This window comes from Petaurus breviceps, unplaced genomic scaffold (assembly GCF_028583685.1).
Source record: "Petaurus breviceps papuanus isolate PSGF00001 unplaced genomic scaffold, PetGlider_PUasm1.0 76, whole genome shotgun sequence".
Classification (NCBI taxonomy): Eukaryota; Metazoa; Chordata; class Mammalia; order Diprotodontia; family Petauridae; genus Petaurus; species Petaurus breviceps.
Window position 1 is genome coordinate 60818500 of NW_027186473.1, and position 12418 is coordinate 60830917.

Below are 12418 nucleotides of genomic sequence, written 5' to 3' on the forward strand. Positions count from 1 at the left end.
TGATTAGTATTTGACTTTATGAGATAAAGCAGGAAGGACAAATGGAGTTAAAATTTCTTGGTATGGTAGATTGTATGTAAAGAAAAGGAGATTTGTGATCTGACAGGACAAGAGCCCAGGGTTGTTGAGGTCACCAGAGTTCAGTCCATTGTACCTTTCTTTTCCCTCTTTCACTTGAATATTATCTAAGGAAGCTGGCCCCTCTCCCCTGCCCCCCCCCATGCAACTACTCATTCTCTGTTTCTTTCCTGACCAAATGGAGGAGGAGTAAAGGGAGTAAGGTTTAATCCTTGGCTGTAGCCATCACGACCTGCCACTCGAATCCTGTTCTATTAAGTGAAGAGTTCTTAAATTGGAGCCCAGAAACTTGTAAGAAAAATGTAAGACCACCACAAAGGGAGGGAAGATTTTCTTTAGTTCAGAATGAGGTTGGGGGTTATTGACTAAAGAGAGAACTTCTATAACATTAGTAGGATTTGAAATATCCATCCTCTAGACATGGAAGAAATGTTCAATGAAGAAACAAGTCAGCAACTGCTAGATATGGAGGTATATGCATACATATATACATACATACATACACACATATCTATATCCATCTGTTTATATAAATTTGTTCAAGTGTGTAACACCCAGTGTGCAACAACCTTACCACCCATCCCCCCCCCATCCAGTTACATAGTCATTTAAGTATTTCTCTGAGAAACTCTACTTGGCAAAACTTTGACAATTGAATTTTAGTTTCTGTATATACTTAGGAAGAAAAGCTTCTCTTTAAGGACATTTTAAATATATTTTTTTTAGTTTTTACTATTTTTTTAAACTGCATTAGACTGGCTTCCCTTCCAATGAGTAAAAATTACTGAGGTTTTACTTATTGTTTCATCTCCTTCTCTGGGTTTCCATTTTTGTTGATGTACTTAAGCAAGACCCTTCGAACCAATTGTTTCGATCTTTCATAACTTACTAGAGATGAAAAATATAATTCTTCCTCTGGATCACTTTCCTCCTTCTGTTCAAACTGGGGACTGAGAGTATTTAAACTAATGATGGATGATTTTTGTTCTTAAATTGTCAGGCTCAAAGTGTAATCAGTGCACACTTCAGGAACCCTTTGTCTCCTCTTTATAAGTGCTTATTTCATTGTTCATGAGCATCCCTGTTTAAGATGGGACAGCGCAAAGAACAGAGACGAAGGTCAAATTCATTATCATACTTATTCCAATGCCTGGCAAATAAAATGTCTTAATAAATGATTGTTGTTTTCTTACTTGCTTGATTCTTGTTTGAAGGAAATGTAGGCCGAACCTATTGACTAAATTAGGGAGTTAGGATTGATTGTTGGTTCTAATTATCTACCCACATGGCCTTGGGAAAATCACTTAATCTCCATGGGGTCAATTTCTTCATCTGTAAAATTTAAGGGTTGAATGAGATATCATCTAAATTCATTTCTCTCTCTAAATCCAATGTTCTCCTTTTATATCACTAGTTACCAAGGCAGGGGTGGAGGATAGGAATTAGACCTTTTATTTCACTGGCATACGAAATCCCCAGTGAGGAAATTTCCTGTACCAATGTAGATTGGTAACTCTTCTGCAATTTATAGTCTTATAGAGTTGCTTAGATCACTTAGAGGCTAAATGATTTGCATAGTCAATATGTGTAAGAGTAAAGACTCTGACTTCCTGGCTTTGAGGCCAAGTCCCTATCTACTATGCTCTATCACAGTTAGAAAAACAAAATTATTTGTGACCTACTCATACTTCCAACGGTGAGTGAAGCATTGAACAGTATTACTTATTGGCCACTCAGTATATAACCAATCCTTTTCTCTGCACCATCTGTCTTTGAAAAGTAATCTTAGATTATGGACGGAGTTTAGTTGGAAGTCTTCCTGCTACCATCTTATAAAGCAGATAATCCTCATTTCTTCCCATATATAAAAGGGACATTTTTGCCCTGAATTATTCCATGGAGCATTAAGATCCCTTGTTTCCTAAGCAAGTTTGGTAGCATGCTATATTTGGGATCTATTCGGTAATATATACTTTCCATTGTAACCCACTAAAAGGGTTTCTTAGCAGTAGCTGATAAATTATCTTAGCAAACTGTACATTTTTAGCATCATCTAGTCTTTGAGAATGAAAGGAAAATTCCATCCATTTCCACTTGTAGGGAGAACATTACTAGACCTAATGCTGAATTTCCTCACTTATCTTCATTATCAAGATACCTTCCACCAGCACCAGGAAGAATGTCATTTAAAAGCTCTAAATGAGTAACAACAAAGAGATGAAAAAAAAATCTCACTTTTTTTTCTCAAAAATAAGAAGTGTAAATTCTTCTAACAAAAAAAAAAATAGCTACTACAGGAGAGAAAGACTTTACCAGGTTCCTCCTTCAAGACTTAAAGAATATGCATTTTAAAATTTAAAGTTTTTGTTCTAAACTTAAATATCTCCCAAGAGATAATTTCCATATACAAAAAAGGAAAAAAAAGATTACACATAAAATCATATATCTGTTCCATGCAGTTTACTTTTTATAAGGGTAGATAGTAAATATAATGCAATATTTTAAAAACTGTTACACTTATTTGTGCTTCCTTCTGCACCTTTATCAGTTCTCTTCTGTGCATTAAAACAAATATTTCAATGACCTTTTAAAATGTCACTTTTGCTCATTTCTTTTTCCCTTTTAAATCCCTTATTCCCTTCCATTTAAAATAATTTTTTAAATGGTCATGTCCAAAAATATATATTTCTTTCTGGTTCATAACCTTTTTGTCAAGACACAGAAAATTCTGTGCTTTAGTAAAATGAATTTCATGACTGAGTGAAGGATGGACTGGAGTGAGGAGAAACTTTTGTCAGGGATATCAATAATCAGGACATCACAGCAGATGTGAGGAGATGAGGGCTGCACCAAGGTGATGGCTGTGTTAGAGGAGAGAAGAGGGCATATTTAGGAGATGTTATAAAAGTAATATGAAAAGGACTTGGTAACAAATGGGATATGCAGAAAGGTGAGAGTGAGAAGTTGAGAATGATATCTAGGTTTCAAGCCTGGGTGACTGGGAAGATTGATAGTAATAGTGAGGATGATTAAGTTCAGTTTGGGATAAGATGTCTATGGGATACCCAAGTTAAGATGTCTAATAGGCAATTGTTTATATTTTCTTCTATTTGAAGCTTCTTGGTTAAGGTCTGTCTGTCTCCTGATAAATAGTTTACCTGGATATTATGAAAAAGAAAAATCACATTAAATTCTTTCTATAGAATTCATTCAGTCTCTGATACAGATTGTTTTATTTTCTTAGTTGTATACCTGGTCCATTGATCTGCTCATTCTCTCTTTTTATTACTGTATGCCTTTAGAGATACAAACTTTCCACTAGGAACTGCTTTGACTGCATCTCTCAAATTTTGGTTTTGTAATTCTCTTTAATGAAATTATGTATTATTTCTATGAATTTTCTTTGGACTACTAATTCTTTGGGATTAGCTCATTCAATATCCAATTAATCTTTAATTTATCATCCCTTGATCAATTATTAAATACAATTTTTATTGAATTATTGTCTGAAAATGGTGCATTTAATATTTCTGCTTTTCTGCATTTGGTTGTAAATTTTTATGCTTTAGTTTATGCTCAGTGTTTGTGAATTCCTATTCAATCTTCTCCAGAAATCTATCATATTTAAGTTTTCTAAGACTCCAATCGTCTCCTTAACTCCTTTCTTATTTATTTTATGCTTATATTTATCTATCTCTGAGGAGGCAAAGTTGAGTTTCCTCATTAGTCTAGTTTTACTGTCTATTTCTTCTGGTGACTCATGTAACTTTTCCTGGTAAGAATTTGGATGCTATGCTATTTGGTGCATATGTATTTAATACCGATATTGCCTCACTCATTATCTATGGTGTCTTTTAGCAAGGTGTATTTTGTTTACCTCCTTTAGTTAGGTCTATTTCTGTTTTGTTTGTTTGAGATCATGATTATTACCCCTGACTTTTTTCATGTTAAACTGTTTTAAGTCTCAAAATTCTGTGACAGATTTTTGGTCAAGTTGTTTCCATTAAAAAATTACTAATTTTAAAAACTAATAATTTAAAACTGCCATGAAACAAATGGTCCACAAAACATTCCTTTCCTCCTGAAGCTTTGACTATGCATTGTAGTCATTAACCAGTCTTTTTACTATTAAACTTAAATGGCCAATTGAGACAAACAGTTCTGAGACTGTTCTCCCACCACTGATTAAGACTGGGGTGGCAGCTTAGTACATAATGTTCATTTAACCTTCTGGTCAGATTTTGTGACCTTGCCAGTTCCAGCAACCTTCTTTTCAACTGCCTTGATAACAACAGCTGCAACAGTCTGCCTCATATCACAACCAGCAAAATGACCCAGAGGAGGATAATCAGAGAAGCTCTCCACACAGATGGGTTTGCCTGGAATCATGTCAATGTTGGCGGCATCACCAGATTTCAGGAACTTAGGGCCATCTTCTAGCTTCTTACCAGAACGATGATCAATCTTTTCCTTCAGTTCAGCACACTTGTAAGTAATGTGAGAAATGTGGGAATCCAGAACAGATGAATAGCCAGCACTGATTTGGCCTGGATGGTTCAGGATAATAACCTGTGCAATGAAACCAGCTGCTTCCATAGGTGAGTCATTCTTGCTATCACCAGCCACATTACCATGGCATACATCTTTGACAGACACATTCTTGACATTGAACCCAATGTTATCCCCTGGCAGAACCTCACTCAAAGCTTCATGGTGCATTTCGACATACTTTACTTCAGTTGTAACATTGCCTGGGGCAAAGGTGACCACCATGCCTGGTTTTGAAATGCCCGTTTCCACTTGGCCAACAGGTACAGTACCAATACCGCCAATCTTGTAGACATATTGGAGGAGTAGAAGGAGGGCTTGTCAGTTGGATGAGTTGGTGGCAGAATGCAATCCAAAGCTTCAAGCAGTGTAGTTCCATTAGCATTGCCATCCTTATGAATAACCCTCTGTCCCTTGAACCAAGGCATATTAGAACTTGGCTCCAGCATGTTGTCACCATTCCAACCTGAAATTGGCACAAAAGCTATTGTGTCACAATCTTCTTAATATAGGTACTGGCTTCCCTGATGATTTCCTCATTTCTCTTCTGGCTGCAAGGGGACTTGGTGGAATCCATTTTCCTTAAGCCAACAATCAGTTGTTTTACACCTAGTGTGTATGTACCCATTTTTTGAGATACTAACTCCAAATTCAGCAACACCAGCAGCAACAATCAGGACAGCACAGTCAGCCTGAGATGTGTCTGTCATCATGTTCTTGATAAAGTCTCTGTTTTCTGGAGCATTAATAATGGTTGTATAGCATTTGCTGGTCTCAAAGTTCCACAGGGAGATGTCAATAGTGATACCATGCTCATGTTCAGCCTTCAGGTTATCCAAGACCCAGTCATATTTGAAGGAGCTCTTTATCATCTCAGCAGCCTCCTTCTCAAACTTCTCAATGGTTCTTTTATCAATTCCACCACATTTGTATATGAGGTGGCTGGTAGTGGTGGACTTGCCAGAGTCTACATGTCCAACGATGACAATGTTAATGTGAGTCTTTTCCTTGCCCATTTTCATAGAGTTTTAGTGATAGTTTTCAGAACAGCTATGTTCTGGTGGCAAACCCATTGTGAAAAAGCACCTTTGACTTTTTTTAACTTAAGCTGAAGGATAATAGATTCTGCTCCAGCTCTTTATTTTAACTCTATGTGTGTCTTTCTCTTTCTTTTTTGTGTGTGTGAACATTTTTTAAATTAAATTGATTTGTTTATTTACTTTTAGTTTACAACATTCAGTTCCACAATCCCTTGAGTTTCAAATTTTCTCCCCCTCCCTCTCTTCTCCGCCTCCCCCCATCATGGTGGCATGCACTAGAATATAGGTTCTACAAATATCTTCACATCAATCATTAGTCAGGTTGTAAAGAAGGATTATAACTGATGGAATGATCAGTGGGAAAGAGGAAACAAAAAAAATAAGAAAAAGAAACACAGCAAGTAGTTTGTTTCAATCTGCATTCAGACTTTGCCTTTCTTTCTCTGAATGTGGATATCTCTTTTGATCATGAGTCATAAGTCTCTCCAGATTATTATTAAGTTCGTCTGCTCCTCATTTCTTATAACACAGTAGTATTTCATTACACTCATATACCACAACTTGTTCAGCCATTAGCCAATTGATGGGCATCCTGTTGATTTCCAATTCCTTGCCACCACAAAAAGAGCCACTATAAATATTTTTTGTACATAAGAGTCTTCTTCCCTTTTCTATGATCTCTTTGGGATATAACCCTTGAAGTGTTATTGCTGGGTCAAAGGGTATGGACTTATTTATAGCCCTTTGGGCATAGTTCCAGATTGCTCTCCAGAATGGCTAGATCAGTTCACAACTCCACCAACAATGCATTAGTGTTCCAATTTTTCCACATCCTCTCCAGCATTTATCATTTTCCTGTTTTGTCATCTTGGCCAATCTGGTCACTTAGATGTGGTAACTCAGAGTTGATTTTGATTTGCATTTCTCTTATCAATAGTGATTTAGAACATTTTTCATGTGCTTATAGACATCTTTAATTTCACCTTCTGAGAACTGCCTGTTCATATCCTTTGGCCATTTATCAATAGGGGAGTGGCTGGTATTTTTATAGATTTTACTCAAATCTTTGTATATTTTAGACATGAGACCTTTATCAGTGACACTGGTTGTAAAGATTCTTTCCTAATTTTCCACTTCCCTCTTAATCTTGGTTACATTGTATTTGTTTGTACAGAAGCTTTTCAATTTAATGTAATCAAAATTATCCATTTTGCATTTTATAATGCTCTCTAACTCTTGTTTTGTTATGAAGTCTTCCCCTCTCCATAGATCTGACAGGTAAACTATCCCTTGCTCTCCCAGATTTCTTAGAGTATCAGCCTTTATACATAGATTATGCACCCATTTTGACTTTATTTTGGTGTATAGTGTTAGATATTAGCCTATGCCAAATTTCTACCATACTATGTTCCGGTTTTCCCAGAAGTTTTTGTCAAATAGTGTGTTCTTATCCCCAAAACTGGGATCTTTGGGTTTATCAAACAGTAGATTACTATAGTAATTGACTGCTGAGCTTTGTGTACCCAATCTATTCCATTGATCAACTACTCTATTCCTCAACCAAATAGTACCAAGTAGTTTTGATGACAGCTGCTTTATAATACTGATTAAAATCTGGTATGGCTAGGCCACCTTCCCTAGCATTTTTTTCAATAATTGCCTTGATATTCTGGATTTTTTGTTCTTCCAAATGAATTTTGCTACTATTTTTTCTAGCTCTACAAAGTAATTTTTTGGTAGATTGATTTGTATGGCACTAAATATGTAATTTAATTTAGGTAAAATTGTCATTTTTATTATATTAGCTCGACCCAGCCATGAGCAATTGACATTTTTCCAATTAGTTAGATCTGACTTTATTTCTGTAAAAATGTTTTGTAATTGTATTCATATAAGTCCTGGGTTTGTTTTGGCAGGTAGATTATGAAATATATTATAATGTCTAGATGAGACTTTAAATGGGACTTCTTTTTCTATCTCTTGCTGTTGGATTTCATTAGAGATATATAGTAATGCCAAGGACTTACATGCCTTTATTTTATATCCTGAAACTTTGCCAAATTTATTTATTATCTCAAGTAGTTTTATACTTGATTCTCTAAGTATATCATCATGTCATCTGCAAAGAGTGATAGCTTAGTCTCTTCTTTGCCTAATTTGATTCCTTCAATTTCTTTTTCTTCTCTTATTGCTAATATTAACATTTCTGGTACCAAATTGAATAAGATAATGGACATCCTTACTTTACCCCTGATCTTATTGGAAATGCTTCTAGCTTATCCCCATTACATATAATATTTGCTGATGCTTTTAGATAGATGCTACATATTATTTTTAGGAAGACTCCATTTATTCCCATACTTTCTAGTGTTTTTAATAGGAATGGGGGTTGTATTTTGTCAAAAGCCTTTTCTGTTTCTATTGAGATTATCATATGGTTTCTGCTAGGTTGTTGTTGATGTGATCAATTATACTGATAGTTTTCCTGATATTGAACCACCCTTGCATTCCTGGAATAAATCCTACCTGATCAATGTGTATTATCCTCATGATAAGTTGCTGTAGTCTTTTTGCTAATATTTTATTTAGAATTTTTGCACCCATATTCATGAGGGAAATTGGTCTGTAATTTTCTTTCTCTGTTTTATCTCTTCCCAATTTAGGTATCTGTACCATATTTATGTCATAAAAAAGAATTTGGTAAGACTCCTCCTTCTCCAATTTTCCCAAATAGTTTGTAAAGTATTGGAGTCAATTGTTCTTCAAATGTTTGGTAGAATGCACTAGTAAAGCCATTTGGCCCTGGAGATTTTTTCCTGGGCAGTACATTGATGGCTTGTTCAATTTCTTTTTCTGAGACAGGGTTATTTAAGTAGTTTACTTCCTCTTCAGTTAGTCCGTGCAACTTACATTTTTGTAAATATTCATCCATTTCACTAAGATTGTCAAATTTATGTGCATCCAATTGGGCAAAATAATTCCTAATTATTGTTTTAATTTCCTCTTCACTGGAGATAGATTTACCCTTTTCATTTTTGATACTCGTAATTTGGTTTTCTTTTTTTTTTTATCATATTGACTAAAGGTCCATCAGTTTTTTTTTCATAATACCAGCTATTAGTTTTATTTATTAATTCAATAGTTTCCTTAAATTCAATTTTATCAATCTATCCTTTTTAATTATTTCTGATTTAGTATTTAATTGGGGATTTTCAATTTGTTCTTTTTCTAGTTTTTCCAGTTGCATGCCCAATTTATTGATCTCTCTTTTCTCTATTTTATTTATTCATTCAGGGATATAAAACTTCTCCTCAGAACTGCTTTTGCTGTATGTTTTGGTATGTTGTCTCGTTATTGTCATTCTCTTGAATGAAGCTACTTATTGGTTCTATAATTTCTTGTTTGACCCACTCATTCTTTAGGACTAAGTTATTTAGTTTTCAATTAGTTTTTCGTCTATCCTTCCATGACCCTTTATTACATATAATTTTTATTGCATCATGATCTGAGAAGGATGCATTTAATATTTCTGCCTTTCTTCACTGAATTGTGAGGTTTTTATGCCGAAGTACATGGTCAATTTTTGTATATTTACCATGTCCCACTGAGAAGAAGGTATATTTCTTTTTATCCCCATTGGATTTTCTCCAGAGGTCTACCACTTGGTGCACATGTCAAGTAATGATGTTGCTTCATTTTCTTTTTTTTTTATTGCCACCCTCATGACTCAGTGAGTAATTAGAAATTAGCAAAAGGTGTAAAAGCCTTCCTACAAGCCAGCCTCTACTAAGCAAGCTTCCCTTAATGGGCTCCACTTGAGACTTATTAATAGGCAAAGAAGATCTAATATCGCATTAACGTTACACCCTCTCCTTTAAAATCTCTGTTCACAATGACCCTGTGAGGAGTATGCTATTATTATCCCCATTTTACAGGTGAAGAAAGTGAGTCTCAGAAAATGATTTGCCTGGGGTCACATAAGTAGTAAGCAGCAAAAACAGAATTTAAACACAGATTTTCCTGACCTTAGGTCCAGTACTCTAATCATTTGCTATACTACATACTGCTTCTGGATCATTCCCTCCCCCCCCCCAACCAAATCTTGTCACATCCAGCCCTCTGAAGAGGAGCTCCTTTGAATGGAGTCTGTCCCTGAACTCATGTATTCTACCTCTGACATAGCCTTTGAGATCCCAGGGACATCACCATACCCTAGTGTGAAAACCAATAAAAACTTTCTGTCTTTTTTTTAGAACTGTTGTTCTTAGCTTTTATTTTATTACAAAACACAATATGTCCAGAAATCCTGGCTTTCAGAAGTGATGCAATACTTTATAATATTCTCCAAAGGCAAAAATAAAATCTTTTTACATTATTACTATTTAATATATAACAATATATTATGTAATATACCCCTATTTCTGAGCAACTACTGTACTTTTGATCTTGTACACTAAAAAAAATCCTCCCTATAGTCATTGTAAGCTTACAGTTTTTAAATGACCATATTTCACTTGTGAGCAGATATGGGATTCAATACAACTTCCATTCAAAGTACCAATAAAAGTAATTCTAATTGGATTTGTGGAAATTATTCCTCATGTTAAAATGCATTATTGTGTAGTAGATAGAGTCAACCTTGGAGGAAGGATTCAAGTCCTGATGCTGACATATAATAGCTGGGTAAGCAACAGACAACATGCTTAACCCTTCAGTGCCTCAGTTAGACTCTCAAAGACTACAAGTCAGTCACAATCTCAATCAATGGATATGATTTCCGGAAAGGGTCTCCCCTCCCTCCCACCCCCATGATTATGGTAATGAAATTTTAGTTCTGGACAAAAAAATAGTTAAGACAACAAGAAAATACCTCCACATCATTGGTGAAATATGCCATGAGAAAAGCATTGAGTAATGGCATATGAAGGAAAACCTGACTAGCTGTTGGTCACTTTTTGGGATCCCATTGCACCATGTCTCTAATGAGCTGAATTGCCTCAGTGCTGGAATTTGGAATCAGGGTCTTTAAATTATTGGGGATGCACTGAGGCCCATGAAAGTTCATGGAACTAGAAAATTGGTATCCTTCAGGTCAGTCATTCTTCTCATGCTTCTCTTGTTTCTTGTATCTGAATGTGAAGTTTTCTACTCAACTCTGGTTTTTTCATCAAGAATGCTTGAAAGCCACACCCAGAAATAACTAGCCATGTAACCTTGAGCAAGTTACTTAATCCCAATTGCTAAAAAAAATAAAAAGAAGAAGAATGCTTGAAAGTCTTATATTCCACTGAATGACTATATTTTCCCCTAAAACATGATACTCAGTTTTGCTGGGTAGGTGATTCTTGGTTTTAATCCCAGCTCCTTTGACCTCTGGAATATCATATTCCAAGCCCTTTGATCCCTCAGTGTAGAAGCTGCCAGATCCTGGGTTATCCTGATTCTGTTTCCACAATATTCAAATTGTTTGTTCCTGGCTGCTTGTAATATTTTCTCCTTAATCTGGGAATTCCAGAACCAGGCTATAATATTCCTTGGAGTTTTCTTTTTGTGATCTTTTTAGGAGGTGATCGGTGGATTCTTTCAACCTCTATTTTGCCCTCTCGTTCTAAAATATCAGGGCAGTTTTCTTTGAAAACTTCCTGGAGGATGATTTCTAGGTTCTTACTTTGGTCATGGCTTTCAGGCAGTACAATAATTTTTAAATTATCTCTCCTAGATCTATTTTCCAGGTCAGTGGTTTTTCCCATGAGATATTTCACATTGCCTTCTATTCTTTCATTTGTTTGAATCTGTTTAACAGCATCTTGATTTCTCATAAAGTCATTAGTTTCCATTTGCTCCAATCTAATTCTGAAACAACGATTCTCCTTATTGAGCTTTTGAGATTCTTTTTCCATCTGGCAAATTCGGCTTTTTAAGACATTCTTCTCCTCATTGCCTTTTTGAGCCTCTTTTGCCATTTGAGTTAGTCTATTTTTTAAGGAGTTATTTTCCTCAGTCAGGCGGTTGACTCTCATTTCATAATTTTCTGGCATCATTCTCATTTCTCTTCCCAATTTTTCCTCTACTTCTCTTATCTGCTTCTTAAGGTCATCTCTGGCTTGTAACCAGCTAGTATTTTCCTTTGAAGTTTTTGGTGCACGAGTTCTGACTTCATTGTTTTCCTCCTGTTCCATGCTTTGCTCCTTTTTGTCCCCAAAATAGGAGTCTAATTTTAGAATCTTCTGTCAGCTTTGTTTCCTTTGCCTGGTCATGTCACCCCTCAGTGACTTGACCCCTGGGCTTTTGGCCATAGTAGGACTCTGCCACCAGACAGGGGAGCTTTCGTCCCAAACACTGGGGTTTTCTCAGATCCTGGAGGTATTAGATGCCTGCCCTCTCTGAGGCCTCCACACACTCTGGCAAGCTGGACAGACAACCCAGGACCTCCACCCTAGACTGCAATCCAGATCCAAGCAGGTTCAAGCAAGAGCAATTAGCCCTCAGACTGGTCGCTTGGTCCCCCTACACTCTGCAGGCCAGGAACTAAAGCTGCCACTTGACACTGGCTGGTTGTGCCTGCATCTCAGTGGCTTCTCTCCCCAGGGGCAAAAGTCAACATACTCCCATTTACTGGGTCCCAAAGTCCAGACTGCACTGACTTCTCACTTTATCCCTCCCATCTATGTGTTGATAATTCTGGAAACAGCCACAGCTGCTGCTGATCTGGAGTCCCTCGGTCAGCTGGTCAGGGCCACCTTGGGACTAAA

The 12418-nt window shown here is 36.2% G+C and overlaps 1 pseudogene; it reads right to left on the reverse strand.

The window, feature by feature from the left end:
* Window positions 1-4198: 4198 nt before the first annotated feature.
* On the reverse strand, window positions 4199-5648 carry LOC138174848 (elongation factor 1-alpha 1-like; annotated as a pseudogene).
* Window positions 5649-12418: the final 6770 nt, after the last annotated feature.